This window comes from Bos grunniens, chromosome 6, assembly GCF_055505025.1.
Source record: "Bos grunniens cultivar Pamir isolate PY7600 chromosome 6, Bosgru_T2T1.0, whole genome shotgun sequence".
Lineage (NCBI taxonomy): Eukaryota > Metazoa > Chordata > Mammalia > Artiodactyla > Bovidae > Bos > Bos grunniens.
In genome coordinates this window covers 98,341,169-98,362,494 of record NC_141170.1, presented here as the reverse complement: position 1 = coordinate 98,362,494, position 21,326 = coordinate 98,341,169, and the positions used below count along the sequence as shown (strand labels likewise).

The 21,326-nt window shown below is 41.7% G+C and overlaps 1 long non-coding RNA gene across 3 annotated transcripts in view; it reads left to right on the top strand.

Annotated features, from left to right (window-relative positions):
• The window catches only part of LOC147371069 (uncharacterized), a 30,381-nt gene extending 10,595 nt beyond the window's left edge, over window positions 1–19,786 (top strand). Inside the window, exons 2-4 of one of the 3 annotated variants that reach the window (XR_015165765.1) lie at window positions 15,121–15,200; window positions 15,312–15,364; window positions 19,295–19,786. This is a non-coding gene — a long non-coding RNA (uncharacterized LOC147371069). Of the gene's footprint in view, window positions 1–1,703; window positions 4,191–15,120; window positions 15,201–15,311; window positions 15,593–19,294 lie in introns of those variants that run through there. The other 2 variants (XR_015165767.1, XR_015165766.1) reach the window with 2 other exon arrangements.
• Window positions 19,787–21,326: the final 1,540 nt, after the last annotated feature.

The following is a 21,326-nucleotide window of genomic DNA, read 5'->3' as shown; positions in this document are numbered from 1 at the left end:
TTCCCTTCTCCAGTGGACCACATTCTGTCAGAGCTCTCCACCATGACCCGCCCGTCTTGGGTTGTCCCACGGGCATGGCTTAGTTTCATTGAGTTAGACAAGGCTGTGGTCCTAGTGTGATTAGATTGACTAGTTTTCTGTGAGTATGGTTTCAGTGTGTCTGCCCTCTGATGCCCTCTTGCAACACCTACCATCTTACTTGGGTTTATCTTACCTTGGGCGTGGGGTATCTCTTCACAGCTGCTCTAGCAAAGCGCAGCTGCTGCTCCTTACCTTGGACGAGGGGTATCTCCTCACCGCTGCTCTTCCTGAGCTTCAACATGGGATAGCTCCTCCGGTGCATTAAGCACGGCCGAGAGGAGCCACCCCACATCCGAAGTCAGGGGCAAGAAGCTGGGAGGACCCCATGCCCGAAGGGCAGCGGCCAAGAGGAGTTACCCCACGTCCATGGTCAGGGGCAGTGGCCGAGAGTGCCAGACTGTGACGGCGCAGGAACTCCGAGGTGAGCTACCCCGCGTCCGAGGTCAGGGGCGGCGACGAGAGGAGTTACCCTGTGTCCGAGGTCAGGGGCAGCAGCTGGGAGAAGCTACTCCACGCCCCCAAGCCCGAGGTCAGGGGCGGCGGCTGGGAGGTCCAACCCCATGTCCAAGGAGCCATGGCTGCGCGGGCACAGGAGGGCCTAGAGAATCCATCTAAGTTAAGCTAAAAATGGAAGGCCCTGGTTCATACACGTGAGCAACGTAGAGTAGATCTAACTTCTATTTTGGCAGTATATAAGGTCTCAATGAGGTAGGTGGTATCCAGTTCTTTTTGCTCTATTATTTGCTTTGCATCCACTGTGTTGGCTTTATTCTCATGGCTCTCCCCCATGGTCTCCAGGTGGCCTCCACAGATGCAGAGCTCACATAATTCATGGGTTTACATTTCATAGGAAAGTTTTCTTTCAATGGGAATGTTTTCTTTTGTAGGATTCCTGAAAAAAAAAATCTCATTATGATTCACTGGTTCTGATCAAGTAGTGCCCATTCCTGGGACAATAACTGTGGTCCAATTGCAAGCACGCACTCTGGAAAAGGGAGAAATGCTGGTCACCCAGAGATAACTTAGAATATGTTTTCCAGAGGGAGAATGGATAGTAAATGCCTATTACAAGGTATCTGGAAGCTTCAGCTACTTGATATTTCTGGAGAGTGAAAAGGCTGAGGATTAAAAAAATGATAGGAAATCAGACTTGAGAAGTAAGCAGAGAAATACCATCCAGGGCCTTATATACCTGGCTAAGGAATTTAGTCCTTAACTTGTAGGTGATATGAAGCCATTGAAAGACTTAAAGGGCAGAAACATAACTTGCTTTTTAAAAGCCTGTCTTGATATTAGAGAAGATTTGAAATTAGTAAGACTGCAGTCAGGGCGACCAGAGGAGACAGTTCAAATGATAGGTTCAACAGACTCTTGGGAAGTAGAGACAACTGGATGTAGTTCCTACAATTGGATGAAAGGAGGTGAAGAAAGCCTCAAGAAGTATGAGCCGCACTGAAGTTCTGTTAGCCATGGGACTTCCTGTTGTGCTAGAGAAAGCCCTGGAACAGAAGGCAGGAAGATGCTCAGATGAATCAGTAGTATAAGCTACAATCTGTGTTGTTTCAGTGGTCCTCAGACTGTCCTTGATTTTTATCTTCTGCCTCTTCTACTCCTGACACTAGATTTTTAACTCTTGTGAAATTTGGACCATAAGGAAGGTTGAGTGCTGAAGAATTGATGCTTTCAAACTGTGGTGCTGGAGAAGACTTTTGACAGTCCCATGGACAGCAAGATCACACCAGTCAATCCTAAAGGAAATCAACCCTGAATATTCACTGGAAAGACTGATGCTGAAGTTGAAGCTCCAATACTTTGGGCACCTGATGGGAAGAGCTGACTCACTGGAAAAGACCTGGTGCTGGAAAAGATTGAGGGCAGGAGAAGAGGGTGACAGAGGATGAGATAGTTGGATGGCATCATTGACTCAACGGACATGAGTTTGCACAAACTCCAGGAGATGGTGAAGGACAGGAAAGCCTGGCCTGCTGCAGTCCATGGAGTCACAAAGAGTTGGACACAACTGAGTGACTGAACAACAACAGTCCAACACCGGCTGGTTGAGGCTGCCTGCCTGGTTGGATGAAAGGACCTGAGTCCCTTGTGTGGTGTGATTGCTCCAGTTGCCAATAAACAGTCATTGCCAAGCATGGAAGCACCATAGTAGACTGTGGTGAACACTGCAAGCTGCAGATGCAGTCCTTTTTATCTCTATTTTGTATCAGCTATAACCCCTCAAGAGAATCAAGTTTGAGTGTTCTTCTCAGTAGAGTACTTTCTTCTTTGCCAGTTGGTCCATTGACATGAAGAACTACAGTTTCAAATTCAGTGGAATACTTACAATGTTGCCTGGTAGAAGAATTCCCAAATATTACCACCCCTTTCAGAATTAAGACCTCAAATACAACAAAGTCTAAGACCACAGGATATCAAAGCACAAGTTTTACAAGCATATTATTAGCAGTGATAGTGAGGAGTCAATACTACTATTACTTCTTGGTAATAGTACCAAGAACTCTATTACCTCTGGGTGATAGTAATTCACTGTCTTTATATACCCTTACTCAGGCCATTTGTCCCTCTACAAACAGTGGGCAACTAAAAATACTGATCAAATTTCTGTCAAACAGCATTTCCCTTTCTCTGTTCTTTAGGGACTGCTTTGTCCATTAGTGGAGTTCTGGTGTAGTGCAGACCTTTTTGTCTCAGGTCAACATATTGAAACGACTGTGAACAGGCCCAGTATTTCCCTTTGTTTATGACAAGAAGGACTCACCATAGACAATATGCATAGTTGTGTGTTGAAGAAGAGTCCACCAGTCCTGAAAACTGGCCCTCAGTTATCAGGGGTAACTGATACAGTGATCATGGCCTCATATTCATGTAATTTACTTGTATCCTCTAGGCGTGTTGAGACCTGACTCCACCAACGTACTATATCCAATATGATTGATTGGAGCTGTGCAATCAACATCCACCTTACAAAATTTGGTGGCTCTCACAATATCCAGCTCAAATTGGGAAGATCTGGTTGTAAACACATGATTAGCCATAATGAGATATTCAGTCTCTATTGTGGAAGATGTAGCTGCAAACCAGAGGATTCTGTGCTGTCTCCTACTGAGACCCCATAAAGCATCCTCTACTGTGGTATGTAGCTTTATCACCACTGGGCCTTCTGGGTCTTGTGACCTAAATAGTGGGGAGGCTTGCTTCATAGACTGGATCTTGCTCTGAGCCCTCTCAGAATTTTCAGTCCTTTTCAGTACTGTGATATGGGTCAGAGTAATATTCTCAGATGTGGTATATGATGACTCTAAAATCCAAAGCCTACTATTGTTTTAATTTTCCCATAAAATATGCAGTGAAAAAAGGGATTTGTGTGCAATGCCAGTTGTTTGTTTGGGAGGAAACAAACAAGCAGAGGAAATCATGGAAAGAGAATGGAAAAATGAAATAAGAAATGAAGGAAGCCAATAAAGGATTTATTTTCTTATTTTCTTTTTTTAAAAATAGCTTTATTGAGCTGTAATTTATGTACCACAAAATTTACCCATTTAAGTGTATAATTCAAGAGTTTTTTTTTTTTTTTTTGTATAGTTAAAGAGTTGTGTTACATCACTATATGTTAATTTTAGAACAGTTTCACTATTGCAAGAGACCCTCGATCCCCATCAACATTCATTTACCATTCCTTACATTCCTCTTTCCACTGCCTTACACAGTCTTAGGCAACGAGTCATTGACATTCTGTCTCTATAGATTTGACCATTATGGGCATTTTATGTAAGTGGAATCATGCAATATTTGATCTGATGTTACTGGCTTCTTTCATTTAGCACAATGTGTTCAAGGGTCATCAAAATTGTATTAACAGCATATATCAGAATTTCATTTCTCTTTTTTTGCCAAATAATATTCTATTGTATGCTACATACTGTTTATCCAGTTACTAGGTGATGGACATTTGAATTGTTTGTATTCCTAGCTAGTATGAATAATACTTCAGAAATATTTATGTGGGCATGTATTTTCATTTTATATGGATCCATATGTAGGAGTGAATTATGTAGTAACTCTATTTTGACATTAAACAGTTAACTCCCAAATTATTTTCCAAAGTAGTTATATCATTTTACATTCCCACAACAATGTATGAGGGTTATGACTTCTCCACATTCTTGCCAATATTTGATATTGTCTTACATCTTGATTTTAGATCCTAGTAAATGTGAAATGATATTTTATTGTGGTTTTGGTTTGCATTTTCCTAATGACTAGAGATAATATGCATCATTTCACGAATGGCCATTCATGTATATTTCATGAAGAAATGTCTATGTAAAAACTTTTATTCATTTCAAAATTTGGTTATTTTTTTCTTTACTACTGAACTGTGTTTTCAAATACATTCTAGATAAAAGTAGTCTCTTATCAGATACATAATATGCAAATTTTTTCTATTCTGTGGGTTATTGTATTAGTCATGGTTCCCCAGGGAAAGAATACATATATTGAGAAAAAAAAAATATATCTAGATACAGAGAAGAGATATTTTAAGGAATTGGTTCACATATTGTGGGGGCAAGTCTGAAATCTGTAGGCAGGTTGTCAGGCTGAAGATTCTGGTAGGAGTTGATGTTGTAGTCTTTCATATGTTGCTGTATGAAGGCAAGTCTGGAGGCAGAATATTTCCTTTTCCAGGGAACTCAGTTTTTTCTCTTAAGGTCTTTAACTGACTGGATAAGACTCATATACATTATGGAGAGTAATGTGTTCAAAGTCTACTGATTTAAATATCAATTACATCTAAAAAATGCTCTCACAGCAACATGTAGATTGGTGTTTGACCAAATAACAGAGCACCATACCCTAGCGAAATTGGAACATAAAATTAACAGTCAAAATTGTCTTATCATTTTCTTGATGGTGACATTTGAAAAACAAAAGTTTTAAAAATAAAGTTGAATTTATTATTTTTTTCCTCTTATCACTTGCATTTTCTTATCACATGCATGTCATCTCTAAGAAGTTGCCTTACCCAAGGTCATGAAGATCCACTTGTGTTTTTTTAATAAGCATTTTATAGTTGAGCTCTTTAGATTTACAACCAATTTTGAGTTAATTTTTATGTATGGTGTGAGGAAAGGATCCAAATCCATTTTGTTACATGTGGATCATCAGTTGTCCCAGCACTATTGCTAAAAAGACTGCTCTTTCCCTATTGAATTTTCTTGGGACCCTTGGTGAAAATCAACTGAGTATATTGTGATTTTCCAGTGTGGAGGCTGACATCAGTTATCTGCTCACCAGCCCTTGATTTTTTTCTGTAGGCAGACGGCCATCTGTGTCATTCCCAGAAACACCATGGTCAAGGTACTCTTGATTGCCATTATGGATTTGATGCCTATTATGGTAATCCATCCTAAAGGAGATCAGTCCTGAATATTCATTGGAAAGACTGATGCTGAGCTGAAGCTCCAATACTTTGGCCACCTGATGCAAAGAGCAGACTCATTTTAAAAGACCCTGATGCTGGGAAAGATTGAAGGCAGGAGGAGAAGGGGACGACAGAGGATGAGATGGTTGGATGGCATCTCCAACTCAAAGGATATGAGTTTGAGTAAACTCCAGGAGTTGGTGATGGACAGGGAGGCCTGGCGTGCTGCAGTCCACAGGGCCACAAAGAGTCAGACATGATTGAGTGACTGAACTGAACTGATGGTAATCACTTTTACCTTGCTTCTGACTATTAACTGCAACAACTGGGTCTCTGATTTTTTGGAATTCTATCATCCCCATCAGCAAAATGGAAATGCACTACTGTGGCATTAATTCCTACTATCTACACAGGCATACAGAGAAGAATTAGCCCTGAAATTCTCAAAGATATGAGAGAATCCTACAAAAATTTGATTCTTTGCTGTCTTAGTAAAGGGTATATCCTCTGGGCTGTCCTGCAGAACAAGGTTAGGGTGTTTTCTTTCACTCTTTCCTGAGCCTTCTAAATCCTTTTATAGTACTCTGCCAAGGCAGTTCCATTATCTCTACCCTTATAGGCCATAATTGTGACTAAGCTTCAAGAAGGCATCCCAGTTCTGTGTTAGAACTGGGTTCCTGTGTTCTTGCCAAGATATTAAATCCTGAGTCACGGAAGAGTACTTCAATGTCAACAAATCTCCCTTATTCAGATTAATACACTGCCTGCCCATCTTAACCCTCACAATCCTTTCCCACACATATTCTTCCAAGCCCTGTCAAAACAGATAAGCTAGTACTGTTGTTGTTGTTTAGTCACTAAGTTGTGTCTGACTCTTTGCAACTCCATGGACTATGAAGTGAAGTGAAGTGAAGTTGCTCAGTTGTGTCCGACTCTTTGTGACCCCATGGACTGTAGCCTACTACACTCCTCTGTCCATGAGATTTTCCAGGCAAGAGTACTAGAGTGGGTTGCCATTTCCTACTCCAGAGGATCTTCCTGACCCAGGGATCAAACCCAGGTCTCCCGCACTGTAGGCAGACGCTTTACCATCTGAGCCACCAGGGCCAAATTTAGACTTAAATTGAAGAAAGTAGGGAAAGCCACTAACCATTGAGGTATGATCTATTTCATATCCCTTATGATTATACAGTGGAAGTGACAAAGAGATTCAAGGGATTAGATCAGATAGAGTGCCTGAAGAACTATGGATGGAGGTTCGTCACATTATACAGGAGGCAGTAATCAAGATCATCTCCAAGAAAAAGAAATGCAAAAAGGCAAAATGGTTGGCTGAGAAGGCCTTACAAATAGCTGAGAAAAGAAAAGATGCAAAGGAAGATATACCCATCTGAATGCAGAGTTCCAAAGAATAGCAAGGAGAGAGATAAGAAAACCTTCCTTAGCGATCAGTGCAAAGATATAGAGGAAAACAATAGAATGGGAAAGACTAGAGATCTCTTCAAGAAAATTAGAGGTACCAAGGGAACATTTGATGCAAAGATGGGCACAATAAAGGACAGAAACAGTATGGACCCAACAGAAGCAGAAGATATTAAGAAGAGGTGGCAAGAATACGCAGAAGAACTGTACAAGAGAGATCTTCATGACCCAGATAACCACAATGGCGTGATCACTCACCTAGAGCCAGACATCCTGGAATGTGAAGTCAAGTGGGCCTAAGGAAGCATCACTATGAGCAAAGCTAGTGGAGGTGATGGAATTCCAGCTGAGCTATTTCAAGTCCTAAAAGATGCTGCTGTTAAAGTGCTACACTCAATATGCCAGAAAATTTGGAAAACTCAGCATTGGCCACAGGACCGGAAAAGGTCAGTTTTCATTCCAATCCCAAAGAAAGGCAATGCCAAAGAATGTTCAAACTACTGCACAATTGCACTCATCTCACACACTAGCAAAGTAATGCTCAAAATTCTCCAAGTGAGGCTTCAATAGTACATGAACCGAGAACTTCCAGATGTTCAAGCTGGTTTTAGAAATCAAATTGCCAACATCTGTTGGATCACAGAAAAAGCAAGAGAATTACAGAAAAACATCTATTTCTGCTTTATTGATGATGCCAAAGCCTTTTACTATGTGGATCACAACAAACTGTGGAAAATTCTTAAAGAGATGGAAATACCAGATCACCTTATCTGTCTTCTGAGAAATCTATATGCAGGTCAAGAAGCAATGGAACCAGGCATGGAACAATGGACTGGTTCCAAATTGGGAAAGGAGTACATCAAGGCTGTATATTTTCACCCTGCTTATTTAACTTCTATGCAGAGTACATTGTGCAAAATGTCAGGTTGGATGAAGCACAAGTTGGAATTGCCAGGAGAAATATCAGTGACCTCAGATATGCAGATGACACCCCCTTATGGGAGAAAGCAAAGAGGAACTGAAGGGCCTCTTGATGAAAATGAAAGAGAAAAGTGAAAAAGCTGGCTTAAAATTCAACATTCAGAAAGCAAAGACAATGGCATCCGGTCCCATCACTTTATGGCAGATAGATGGGGAAACAACGGAAACAGTGACAGACTTTATTTTCCTGGGCTACAAAATCACTGCAGATGGTGACTGCAGCCATGAAATTAAAAGACGCTTACTCCTTGGAAGGAAAGTTATGTCCAACCTAGATGGCACGTTGAAAAGCAGAGACATTACTTTGCCAACAAAGGTCCGTGTAGTCAAGTCTATGGTTTTCCCTGTGGTCATGTATGGATGTGAGAGTTGGACTATGAAGAAAGCTGAGAGCCAAAGAATGGATACTTTTGAACTGTGGTGTTGGAGAAGACTCTTGAGAGTCCCTTGGACTGCAAGGAGATCCAACCAGTTCATCCTAAAGGAGATCAGTCCTGTATATTCATTGGAAGGATTGATGCTGAAGCTTAAACTCCATTACTTTGGCCACCTGATGCAAAGAACTGACTCATTTGAAAATACCCTGATGCTGGGAAAGTTTGAAAGCAGGAAGAGAAGGGGATGACAGAGGATAAGATGGTTGGATGACATCACCTACTTGATGGACATGAGTTTGAGCATGCTCCAGGAGTTGGTGATGGACAGGGAGATCTGGTGTACTGAAGCCCATGGAGTTGCAAAGAGTTGGACATGACTGAGTGACTGAGCTGAACTGGATTATAGCCTGTCAGGCTCCTCTGTCCATAGGATTTCCCAGGCAAGAATACTGGAGTGGGTTGCCATTTCCTTCTCCAGGGGATCTTCCTGAACCAGGAATTGAATCTGCATCTCTTGGATTGGCAGGCAGATTCTTTACCACTGAGCCACCAAGGAAGCCTTAATAAGCTAGTACTACATTTTGTTAAAAAAAGCTATTTTCTTCTGGAGCAGGGACTGTATTTCCTTACTCAGTGAATACTGGGTCATGACCTTAGTTATTAGTTTGTACATTGTAAGGGGAGACTGTGGTGGGTCTTAAGGAGGCAACATCATCTTTCTAGGAATCTGCCTCATGTGAGATCTTTACAAGATATTCAGGTAAGGGACATTCTTTTTCTCTAGCAGAAGGGAGCAAGATGCTTCAGGCAGTCTGAAGGCTCCAGAAGAACTTGGTGCTTCAGTCTTCTTAAATGAATCCACCCAAATATCTTCATATCAGGTCTCAGGATTCCACTATTTTTCTATTATGGCTGTGTCTTCAGCTTGGGAGATATCTCAACATTGTACATCCAGTCTTTTCATAAGGTTTAGCTCTTTGGCCTGACTTTCAACATAGACTACCATCTAATTGTAAGAGTGAAGTTCTTTTTGGACCTTCAGCATATTAAAAAGCAGAGACATTACTTTGCCAACAAAGGTCCATCTAGTCAAGGCTATGGTTTTTCCAGTGGTCATGTATGGATGTGAGAGTTGGACTCTGAAGAAAGCTGAGTGCCGAAGAATTGATGCTTTTGAACTGTGGTGTTAGAGAAGACTCTTGAGAGTCCCTTGGACTGCAAGGAGATCCATCCAGTCCATCATAAAGGAGATCAGTCCTGGGTGTTCATTGAAAGGACTGATGTGGAAGCTGAAACTCTAATACTTTGGCCACCTCATGTGAAGAGTTGACTCATTGGAAAAGATCCTGATGCTGGGAGAGATTGGCGGCAGGAGGAGAAGGGGACGACAGAGGATGAGATGGCTGGATGGCATCACCGACTCGATGGACATGAGTTTGGGAAGACTCTGGGAATTGGTGATGGACAGGGAGGCCTGGCGTGCTGCAATTCATGGGGTCGCAAAGAGTTGGACACAACTGAGTGACTGAACTGAACTGAACTGATGGAAGCTTTCTGATCTTCCAGTGGGCACTGAGTTGATGGCTGATATGATTCTATTTTATTTCTACTCCATATTCTATTCTATTCTTTCAAGCCTTTTATGACATCTAACAAAAAACTTTCAATTCCACAATACTGGTAATTACCATCAGCCCATATCATTCATGCAATGCTTTTCCTTTCCCCTGTATTTCATCACATTCACTATGGATGAATGTGAGTCTCACATAGAATGTGAGTAATTGAATGCTACATCATGCTGGGTTTTATCACTCTCCTGCTCCCACCAGTGATTATATTACTGGTATCATCTAAATGGAGACAGTATGGCCATAGAGTCTCATGTTGAGAATCTGCTTTCCAGGACCATTCTTGGTACCAAATACCTTTGGGTTTCACTAAAAGCAATGCCTGAGATAAGAACCTGGGTGTGGGTAGTTTATTTGGGTAGTGATCCTACAAAGCATGAGCATCCAGGTAAGAAGAATGAGATGGTGAAGGAGGAAGAGACAATGTCAGGGTACTTTATTCAGATCAGAACTCTGGGCAACAAGGGACTTTTGAGAAGAACAAAATGCTTCCAAGAATTAGTCATCTGAAGGGTGGAAGTCTGGAGCTTTTATCTACTGACACCCCCGCTGTGGGCTGCCCAACTCCTGTGGTATTAGAGAAGGTCCTGGGGGCAGAATACAGAAAGACGTGCAGAAGCAGGCACTTGTGGTGGGAGTCTGGCAGCAGGAGCTGAGTTAGAACTGTTCATAATAACCATGGCTACAGTCAAGATGCGGAGGTGAAGATGTAAGGACTTAGGGAAGAAATCTAGGCTAGAGATATAGATGTGAAAATTATGTACAGGTGATGTTGAAAGCACAAGAATAAACAAGATAAAGAAGAGGTGGAGAACACAAAAGAACCTATTTTTAAGAAGATGGGGGAAGAGGATTCAGGAAAGAACTCTAAGGATTGATCTGATTTAAAAGTTAAAAAGTGTTTACTTAACTCTTTATTCTATACTTGAAGAATATTAAAAATTTTATAGTTGCTGCCTTAAAAAAAGGAATTGAAAAAAAAAAAAAAAAGAATTGTTCTGAGACGTCAGAGAATCAGGAGAGCATGTTATCATGGCAAAGAAAAGAAGAGAGACTTCTCAAAGAAGAGGTTGGTCAGCATATAGAAATACCGCAGAGAAATCTAATAAGATAAGGACTTTAAAATATCCACTGTGTTTGTCAATAAGCAGGTCATTTTGATCATTTTCTTTGTAAGTTTCAGTAAGGTAGTAAGGGCAGATGCCAGATTACAGTGGATTGATAATTCAGATGAGAGGGACTAGATATCATAAAATGGCAACATTTTCAAGGTGATTCACTGAGAAATAAAGGAGAGAGGCACTATTCATGAATGACAGGAAAGCAAGAGATTCTTTCTTAGGTAGGTGTTCAGTTTTCAAAGCTACAAATTCGCCAGCTCAAAGATTTCTTTTCTTTCTTAAACTAGTTCAGTTGACTAATTTTTGTTGAGGAGTTAGTTCTTTAGCCAGTTAATAGGAGATGCAGCTGCTTTAAGGAAATACCATCCCTTTATTTATCTCACCACTTCCTCTTACAAAAGGAAAGACTTGAGTTACAACTGGGTTGTGTTCTACTGTAACCACCACAATTCAAGTGAGGGCCGGGGATTGTCCCAGAGCCTGGAAACAGGAGGAAAAAGTGATTAAAATAAACACAAAGCTTGTTTACGTATTCACAGGAAACTTCCCACGACCTATTAAAATGGAAACAAAGAGATCAAATTCGAGAGAAAGGGACGCAAAATTTCTCTTAGTCCATGGAGGCCAATGTTCTTTACAGTAAAAAGCCCTGCAAAAGAAAATTTGCCAAATACACTACTGTTTTCTCTGGCTGCCAGATTTCCAGCATCCGGTCACATTATTGCCCTGATTTTCCCCCTTATTACAGGCAGGCGGGAGCTTGCAATTCCCTGCTGAAGCAGAGGGCATCCGTGCAGATGCCTGTCCTAGGCAATTGCAGTGTGACTCACACAGTGAGCCTGGGAATCTTGGGAGTTGAACTGAGGACAAAATGGGAGGGATTTCCCTTCAAAGGGCTGGTCTCTGGGTCTCTTTACGCACCCTGTGCTTCATGGAAGCTTACTGCTTGGCTGCCGAGTGCCTCCCGGAGAAAGATTATGAGGCTTATGGGGAAAGTTAGTGCTTGTTGCTTTTTTTCCTTCCTTAACCAACTTCCTTGACTTTGTGCTTAACTCTGCTCTTACTGTTGTTTTTTTCTGAAGTTTCCCAACTTAATACATGGGTTTATGAGAAATTTTATAGCTAAGATTGATGATGATGATATTACTACTTAGAATTTGTAAAGCAATTGGTATCATGAATTTCAAAGAACTATGCAGTTCTTAATCTCTGGAACACTTGTTAGGAGATATTATTAGAATCGAGACTGATATCCAATTGCAGGAAGACCTGGGAGGCAACTTCCCTCCCTTCCTCCTTTCTCTCTTCCTTCCCTTTCTCCCTTTCTGCCCTTCCTTTCTTTTCCATGCTTCCTCTTCTTAATACTACCATGTCTGTCCTAATAGCCTGCTTTTCTCACAGGGCAATCATGAGATGAAACAACACGTAGGAAACTATTTTAAATTTCATAATGTCCTATGGTATTGTTTTGTGATTATGATGATCACTCCTTGCTATTTTTGGAATGAAGATCAAAGATGATAGCACTGATGAGAACACAGTAATTGACACATGAGTATTTCTTTCTTTTACCCTGCCCATGACACTGAAGTAGCAGTAGTAGCAATGGACTTGTCACGTTATTTTTTAACTAACTGTTGATAATAGTCATATGTTTGTCTCAATTCTACCTGCATTAGGCCTTGTGTGTATGTGTATATATCTATATCTGTGTCTATCTATACCTATTACAGATTTTTAGGATTATTAATCATAAATCACATTGGTTTTCTCAAATTATTTGCTGATTTGTTGATGCTACAACTGTTTGTAGAGTGACTGTGACCTTCCTTCTTGATCTCATCTTTCCCTAACAATTCTCGGCGTACTTACAAAAAGATCATTTCCTGTCTTGTGTCTAACAGAATGAACGGGCTGGGTCTGTTTCTCTCATGTCAGAACTATGAGAACAGCCCTGAAGCTTTCGTCAGTTTCTGAGATCATAGTAGCTGCTTTTCACCATTTCTGAGCATTCAATGAGGAAGGTAATAGTGCTTCAGTACATGATACAATATACTTTCAGGATATCAGGTCCCATCAGATAATAGATTCAAAGCTGATCCAGTTAATTTCCAATAGGGCTTCTGGAATTTTCTGGGATCTCTGTGTGGACATCAGGATATCCACGATAGCTCACATATCAGGATCGTATGGAAGGTTGGCTCCCCTTGTCAGGTGGACATTGACTGTTGGCCTGTTGTTCTTAGTTCGAGGTCTGCACTGAGCTGAGACACTTGCTTCTTGCTTCCCAGGTATTAATGAGTTGGCTAAATCTTTAAATGCGAGAGAAAAATAAAAATGAAGCAGAACCTTTTTCTCATGAGGTCTCTTTGACTCCTCTAGGTAGTTCGGTTTTCCCTAGGTAGACGGGATCAAATTTTCTTCCAGATCTCCTTTTATTCTCTCCCACCCCACAAGAACATAATAACACACCAGAAGCATCACATTCCAGATACCCAATCTTAGCACAAGTGTCTGCAGGATGTCCAGCCTTCTTTGGGGACCAAGCACTACAAGAACCTGTGGACTCTCCACTGGGGACAATGCCTGTAGACTGAAATAGAAAAGATGATCTGCATGACCTCTAGGGCTTTACAGATTTGTGATTGCATAATAACAAGATTATTTCTCCTGACTATACCCTTCCACAGCATGACAGACTGTACCTGGAAATACTGGTAGATGTCATGGGTGTAACAAAGAAGTTAATTTGGTAACCGTGGATGCCATTTTCCTCCCAATAAGTGTGCTCTGGCTCTGCAATCTCACTGGCTATTGAAATTTCTCAGTGGAATATGTTTTCTTTGGGATGGAAATTTAAAAATCCTTTTGGAACAGAAGAGTTGCTCCTTATTGATGTTAGGGAGGAAAAGAGAAAAGAGATTCTTCCCAATTGGAGGAAGTACATGACACTTCCCATGGGCCTCTATCACCCCCTCTTCCTCTACAGATCAGCTCAAGGTTTTATTGTCAATCACTTTATGCTCAGTGTTGTATGGGTCATAATATCACCTTTAAAAAGGCCTTAAAGCATTTACAGTTGCAAATGCTAGATAATTTTATTAAACTGGAACCTAACCAGGGTCCTCTTGGCTAGCCAACAGAATTTTATTCAAGGGGTTTTAGTTTCATGGCTGAAGTAATGTTACGTGAAGATTATCAACCTTTAAATAATATTCCATTCATGATTTAAATTTAGTTCAAGACCAGTGAGTGTTCAAAATGAGACACAGAACTATAGTCTTTAATTCTAGGAGAGTTGCTGCAGATGCTAATTTAACTTTATGGAGAAAGACAATGGCCCATAGCAAACTAAGCAGAGCATTTGGGAGGCCACTGGTATTCTGGGCGAACACTTCCTAATTAAACTGTACACCTCCCTCTCCTCTTCTGAAGCCCAGCGTTGTTGTTTATGACAGAAAACTTACCATTTGTTATTGTGTGCATTTTCCTCCAAGTTTCTGGATTTTTATTTCTGCTAGCAAATTTTGAAATTTATCTAATTTACTGGATAGCTCTTCCCCTAAGGGGGGCATAAACTTGAATTAAAAATGAACTTTTACTTCTTGGAAATATAGAAATCTTTTCCTTTTATGGACATATGACATAAGAAGTTTGCTTTAACTTTCTTTTTGTGCAGTTTCCCAGATATACTCAGGGATACACCAAGAATTGTGAGGGAGGGAAAGTGGAATGCAAGCACAGGCACCGTGTTGTTGCCATTTCAAAGCATCGAGAGAACCCTACTAACTTGGGAGAATCTGAACCCTTAGAGAACTCACCCCATCCCTGGTGCCATTCTTAATTTCTTTCTTTATCTGGTTCTCTTTCCCTTGTCTCACACTTTCCCCTACTTCATTAGTGCTGGCATATTGCTTTGAACCTGCTCAAGGTCATATTTTATAAATGATTATCTAGATTTAGGAAATCCCTGCTTATTGATGACTAAGGGGTGTGATCAGAAATGGTTAGTGATCCTCCAGGAGTTAAGTGAAGCATTTGAACTATTCACAATTCTTTTTTGTGGAGAGGGCAAGGATGATGGAGATAGCACAGTGAATGGAAGAATATGCAGCCATCTTTCCCCCGAAGTTCCCATGGCAGAAGGAAGGTAAGTGATTAGTTCCTAGACTTCCTATTTTCCACAGACCAGTTATACTGCAGTCAAGTGTCCTTTACTTTTTGCAATCTCATATTTCTCCTTCCTGTTTCTTTACTCAAGTATAGGTTTCCTATTGATGAAAGGACACAGATTAATTCATCAGGAGACCAATAGTGAGTATTCTGTCTTGTAAAAGTCTGGCTTAAGACCAATGATGTGCTGGAGAGGGAGAGATAAAGATGGCAGAGTAAGAGGATATGAAGCTCGCCTCCCTCCATGAACACATCAAAAACACACCTGCATGTGAAACACTTCTCAGAGAAAACTGGCAGAAGGACTCCTGTACAACCAAGACTGTAAGAAGGATAAACACGTAATAAAGTAGGACAGGAAGAAAAGCATCAGGTGGAGACCTGCACCCCTGGGAGGGAACAAGAGGAAAAGGGAGATTGCCCGGATGCACACTTGCCCTGGGGAGTGAGTGGATCCAGTCACAGACTGGGTGTCACAGTCTTTGAGTCCTAAGAGTAGGAGACAAACCCTTTTGGATGCCTGGAGAAGTGCCGGGACAGATAGAAAGTCAGGAGAAGACTAGACCCCCACTTGTGAGGACTGCACAGGTGTGGTGTGTCCCCAGGAAGGTGGACAGAGGTCTGTCCTAGCTGCTACCTCCTTGTTGCATTCCCCAGTTGGAACTGAGTGAACCCTGGCACTGCTCACTCTGTACCACAGCTTGGCACAAGATCTAGGCATCCAAGACCTGGAAAAAAGACCTGATCTAGCAATGCAGCAGCAACCTGAGGCCCTGGGGTGTAGCTCAGGTGGAGTGGTGGTGGCCACTGTTGGTACTTACTCAGGTTGCACCCCAGAAGCAACCCAGAGTTCTGACAGCAGTACAGCTGCTGGAATTCCCACCACAGCCTTGCCGTGTGTCCTAACCCAAGATGAGGGAACACTGAGCCCCCGCTGTCTCTACATTGCAGCCTAGCACTAGATCTGGGGTGGCCATGACAACGGCAAGATGTGACCACGAACTGTGTCTGACTGCAGCCACAGTTGCCTACACAGACAGAGCACTGGACTTCTGTAAGCACATGAACCCCACTTGTTTCAGCACTCCCCTCTGTAAGGGCAAAGGTCCCAGAGCAGGGAGAAGGAAAATCACACTCTTCAAGGGAACAGAGCCACCTTGAGCCCAACCCTCAAAACTTCTGATTCAGTGATCTGAGAGCAGATCCTGCTCCTGATAGGGCAGTGATGACGACAGAGCAGAGAGGAAATCCCATCTCATACTCCAGGTAAGCTCTGCTGCTGCTGCTGCTGCTAAGTCGCTTCAGTCGTGTCCGACTTTGTGCGTGCGACTCCATAGACGGCAGCCCACCAGGCTCCCCCTTCCCTGGGATTTTCCAGGCAAGAACATAGCTCCACCATAATCAGCCATATGCTTTGCTAGCACATCCTGAGGAAAGATGTGACTGGCAAACTCTTCAGGTCCAGCTTTCCCACCAAAGGCATTGGGCATATGCAGCCTGCATAAGGATGCTCTCACATAAGAACACCTCTGTGTGACCACAATAGGAAATCGTTTCACCTAAATTCATAGAGGCAGAGCAAGTTAAGTAAAATAAGATGGCAGAGGAACTATTTTCCACTGAAAGAGCAAGAGGGGGAGAACAAGATGGCAGAGGAGTAGGTGGATGTAGAGTACATCTCTTTCCACAGATACATCAGGAATACACTTTCAGACACAGAAGTGCATGCAGAACACATTCACTCTCGTGTCCTGAGAGTGGATAGGAGTACCTGACCAGCAGAAAAGAATATATAGAACCACGCAAAACTCGGTAGGACGAAGGAACTAGGGGGAAAACAGGAGTGTTAGTAGGACTGGACCTGCCCTCAGTGGGTGGGGGAACTGAAGCAAGGGTCCGATCCCCACATTGGAGCGATGGTCTGAGAAGAGAAACATTTAAGGCCGAAAGTGAAACAGCTGACCTGTGGCAGCCTAAATGGAATGAGAATCAGACAGTCCTTACTGAAGCCATACATACCCTGGACAGGAACGCTGGTCCCCTGGAAGGCTCAGCAGCTGGAAGCTGGAATTTGGGGATGGGGGAGCAGTCTGGCTGTGAGGGCTGCTGTTGACTGCGGAGAGAGAAATTGAGAGGATGTGAGGGAGGAGATCATGGTGGGAAATGCCAGTGGAAGAAAGCCGGGCAGCCTTGGAAGCAAGGCAGTACTGCTGAGTCACACGTAGTGGGTGGAGCCATCACCATAGCCTCCCTCTCCCCACCCGCCAGCATAGGCAGCTGAACAATAGAGAGGTTCGCCCATCAAACGCCTGAGGCACTGAACTACAGAGTAGGACCCCACCCAGGGTGCTCCTTTAAGTGACTGATGTGCCAAACAGAGAAGGACCCCAGGCAAGGGAGCCCTGTAAGTGCCTGAATAGGTGGGGCTATGGAGAAAGACCAGCCAAAGAGGCCTTCTGATCGCCAGCTACAAGAGGCTTGAAAAAAAGACTCTGATAGGACCATAACTCCTGCGGTAGAGGCAGTCCATGTCCCTGCACACTTGGTGCTGCCAGGGTCCCTGCAAGCCAAGCAGCTGTTCCACCTTCACACTCAACTCTCACTGGGGCAGAGCTTCCACAGGCAAAAAAGTCTTACATCTATGCTCACAGTGTCACTTTGGTCATGTCTGACTCTGCAACCCTGTGAACTGTGGCCTGCCAGGCTTCTGTCAGGGACAGTTCTCCAGGCAAGAATACTGGAGTGTATTGGCCAATACTGGTTGCCATACCCTTCTAAAGCACTATATTTCCTGCTGCCCTAGCCGCCAACCCCCTGAGTACCTGGTGCTGCCAGAACCCCTGCGACCCAAACAGCTGCACCACCTCTACACCTGGCATTCACAAGGGCAAACCCAAGCCCTCCAGGGCAGCCTCAGGAGCAAACCCCAGTGGATGACCCACATGTAGAGGTGGAAATAAAACCACAGTTGAAATCCAAGGGCAGTGTGGCTAAGGAAGAAGACCCAAAACCTTCCCACTAGCTGTACAAGCTGCAAATTAAATCCATACAATAAACAAGGCAGACTCTGTTGTGTCTATGGAATATATAAAAGACCATTGAGAGCTCCCACAAAAGAAAATGCACTAGTTCTGTTAGCTGTGGACGTTGGAGGCAAGAACACAAAGGAGTAGGACCAGATTAGAATCTGAGCTGCTCCCCAGCAGGTCCAGAGATCAGCACAGTGTTTGAGGGCACCCTAGGGAGGTGAGCTGGACTGTGACTCCCAGCGAGGGAAAGGACTCTGACAGCAGTGACTCGAGAAAAACATTTATTGTTCTTATTTTTTGACGTGTTTTGTAGATTCTTTTGGATTTTTTCCTTTTTCCTCTTTTTCTTTTTTTTCCACCTCTGTTGTACTTGTCAATTTTATTGGCACTAAGAAATCCAGTTAAGCTTTTGAGCTTTTTTCCCCCCCTCTTCAGTCACATTTTTTATTGTTTTTATAAACCTCTGCTCCTACGTTGGGCTTTTGAAGTTCTGTGGAGTTCCCCTCCCCCCACCCCATCCCACCTTTTTTTCTTTACTCTTTTTTATTTTTAATTAAAAAATTTTAAACCTATTATTATTTTTTCTACATTTATTCCTTTGTTTGCATTTCCTACTGTTCTTTTCCCCTTGCAGTTAATCTTTAATGTATATAAATCTTCATCTACCTCTATTTAATTTGCATATTTATTCTTTCTTTCTTTCCTTTCCTCTCAACATACTTGTTAGTTTTGTTTTCATCGCATTATTTGCCACCTGGCATCTTGCTTTAGTTTTATTTTCCAATTTGTGCTTTAGTTAATTTTGTTCTTAACTGGCAAATATAATTTTTAATTTCTTTTGTTTGCCATGTCAATCTACTGTACTTTATTTTTGGAGGACTGTTCTGACTTTATGTGTATTCCATTATTTTAATTATTATTTGCCTGATTTTGTAACTGTCATTCGTCTGGGGTTCATCTTTGATTTCTCATTTTTGGATGTTTGTTTTAATCTCACTTAATGCCATAACAAACCACATGTGGAATCTTTATTCCTGATCAGAGATCAAGCCCTGAGCCTTTGGAGTGGGAGCACTGATTCCAAGACCTTAGACCACCAGAGAACTAACCTGAGGGAGTATCAAATAGTGAGAACTCCCACAAAGGAAACCACTTCAATTACAAGACCTGGCATCACCCAACCACCAGAAGCATCCTGTGTGGGATACCTCATCTAAACAACAAATAAAACAGAAATACAAACCCAATCATCAGCAGACAGGGTTACTATCTCACTCAGCTGTGCCCATCAGAGGAAAAACAAACAAAAAAAACCTCAGCACAAATATCACCCTATAGGAATCGTACACAAACCACTGGACCAACCTTAGGAGGGAAGAAACCAAAAGGAAGAAAGAATTCAATCCTCTTCAAAGAAAGAATTCAACTTTCCTTGAAGCCTGGGAAAAGGAGATCTCAAACAATAAGTTAAAAAAAAATAATGAAAAGGCATAGAAACACTACACAAATGAAGGAACAAACTAGAAACACAGAAGTCCAAATAAATGAAGAGGAAATAGGCAAACTACCCGAAAAAGAATTCAGAATAATGATAGTAAAGATGATCAAAAAACCTTGAAAACAAACTGAAGAAAATGCAAGAATCAATAAACACAGACCTAGAAGAATTAAAGAATAAACGTTCAGAGACAAAACAATTACTGAAATTAAAAGTACTCTGCTGCTGCTGCTGCTGCTAAGTCACATCAGTCATGTCTGACTCTGTGCTACCCCATAGACAGCAGCCCACCAGGCTCCCCTGTCCTTGGGATTCTCCAGGCAAGAATACTGGATTGGGTTTCCATTTCCTTCTCCAATGCATGAAAGTACTCTAGAAGGAATCAATAGCAGAATATCTGAAGCAGAAGAACGAATCAGTGAGCTGGAAGATAAAATGGTGAAAATAACTTCTGAAGAGCTAAATAAAGTTAAAAGAATGAAAAGAACTGAGGATAGTTTCAGAGACCTCTGGGACAATATCAAATGCACCAACATTTGAATTATAGTGGTCCCAGAAGATGAAGAGCAAAAGAAAGGGTATGAGACAATTTTTGAAGAGATTATAGTTGAAAGTTTGCCCAATGTGGAAAAGGAAATAGTCAATCAAGTCCAAGAGGCACAAAGAGTCCCATACAGGATAAACCCAAGGAGAAACATGCCAAGCCACATGCTAATCAAACTAACAAAGACTAAACACAAAGAATATTAAAGGCAGCAAGGGAGAAGGAACAAGTAATATACAGGGGAAACCCCATAAGCTTAACAGCTAATCTTTCAGCAGAAACTCCAGAGGCCAGAAGGGAATGGCAGGACATATTTAAAGTACTGAAAGGGAAAAATCTACAACCTAGATTACTGCAACTGGCAAGGATATCATTCAAAATTGATGGAGAAATAAAAAGTTTTTCAGACAAGAAAAGTTAAGAGAATTCAGTACCACCAAACCAGCTTTACAACAAATGTTAAAGGGACTTATACAGTCAAGAAATACAAGAGAAGAAAAAAGATCTATAAAATCAACCCCAAATGATTAAGAAAATGGCAATAGGAACATATATATCAATAATTAGTTTAATTGTAAATGGATTAAATGCTCCAACCAAAAGATATAGACTGGCTAAATGAATACAAAAACAAGATGCATACATATGCTGTCTGCAAGAAACCCACTTCAGACCTAAACACACGTATAGACTAAAGTGAGAGGATGGAAAAATAGATTCCATGCCAATCGGAAGCAAAAGAAAGCTGGAGTAGCAATCCTCATATCAGACAAAATAGACCTTAAAATAAAGAATATTACAAGAGATAAGGAAGGACACTACATAATGATCAAGGGATCAATCCAAGAGGAAGACACAACAATTGTAAATATCTATGCACTCAACATAGGAGCACCTCAATACATAAGACAAATACTGACAGACATAAAGGAGAAATTGACAGTAACACAATAATAGTAGGAGACTTTAACACCCCACTCACACCAATAGATAATCAAAACAGAGAATCAAAACAGAAAATTAATAAGGGAA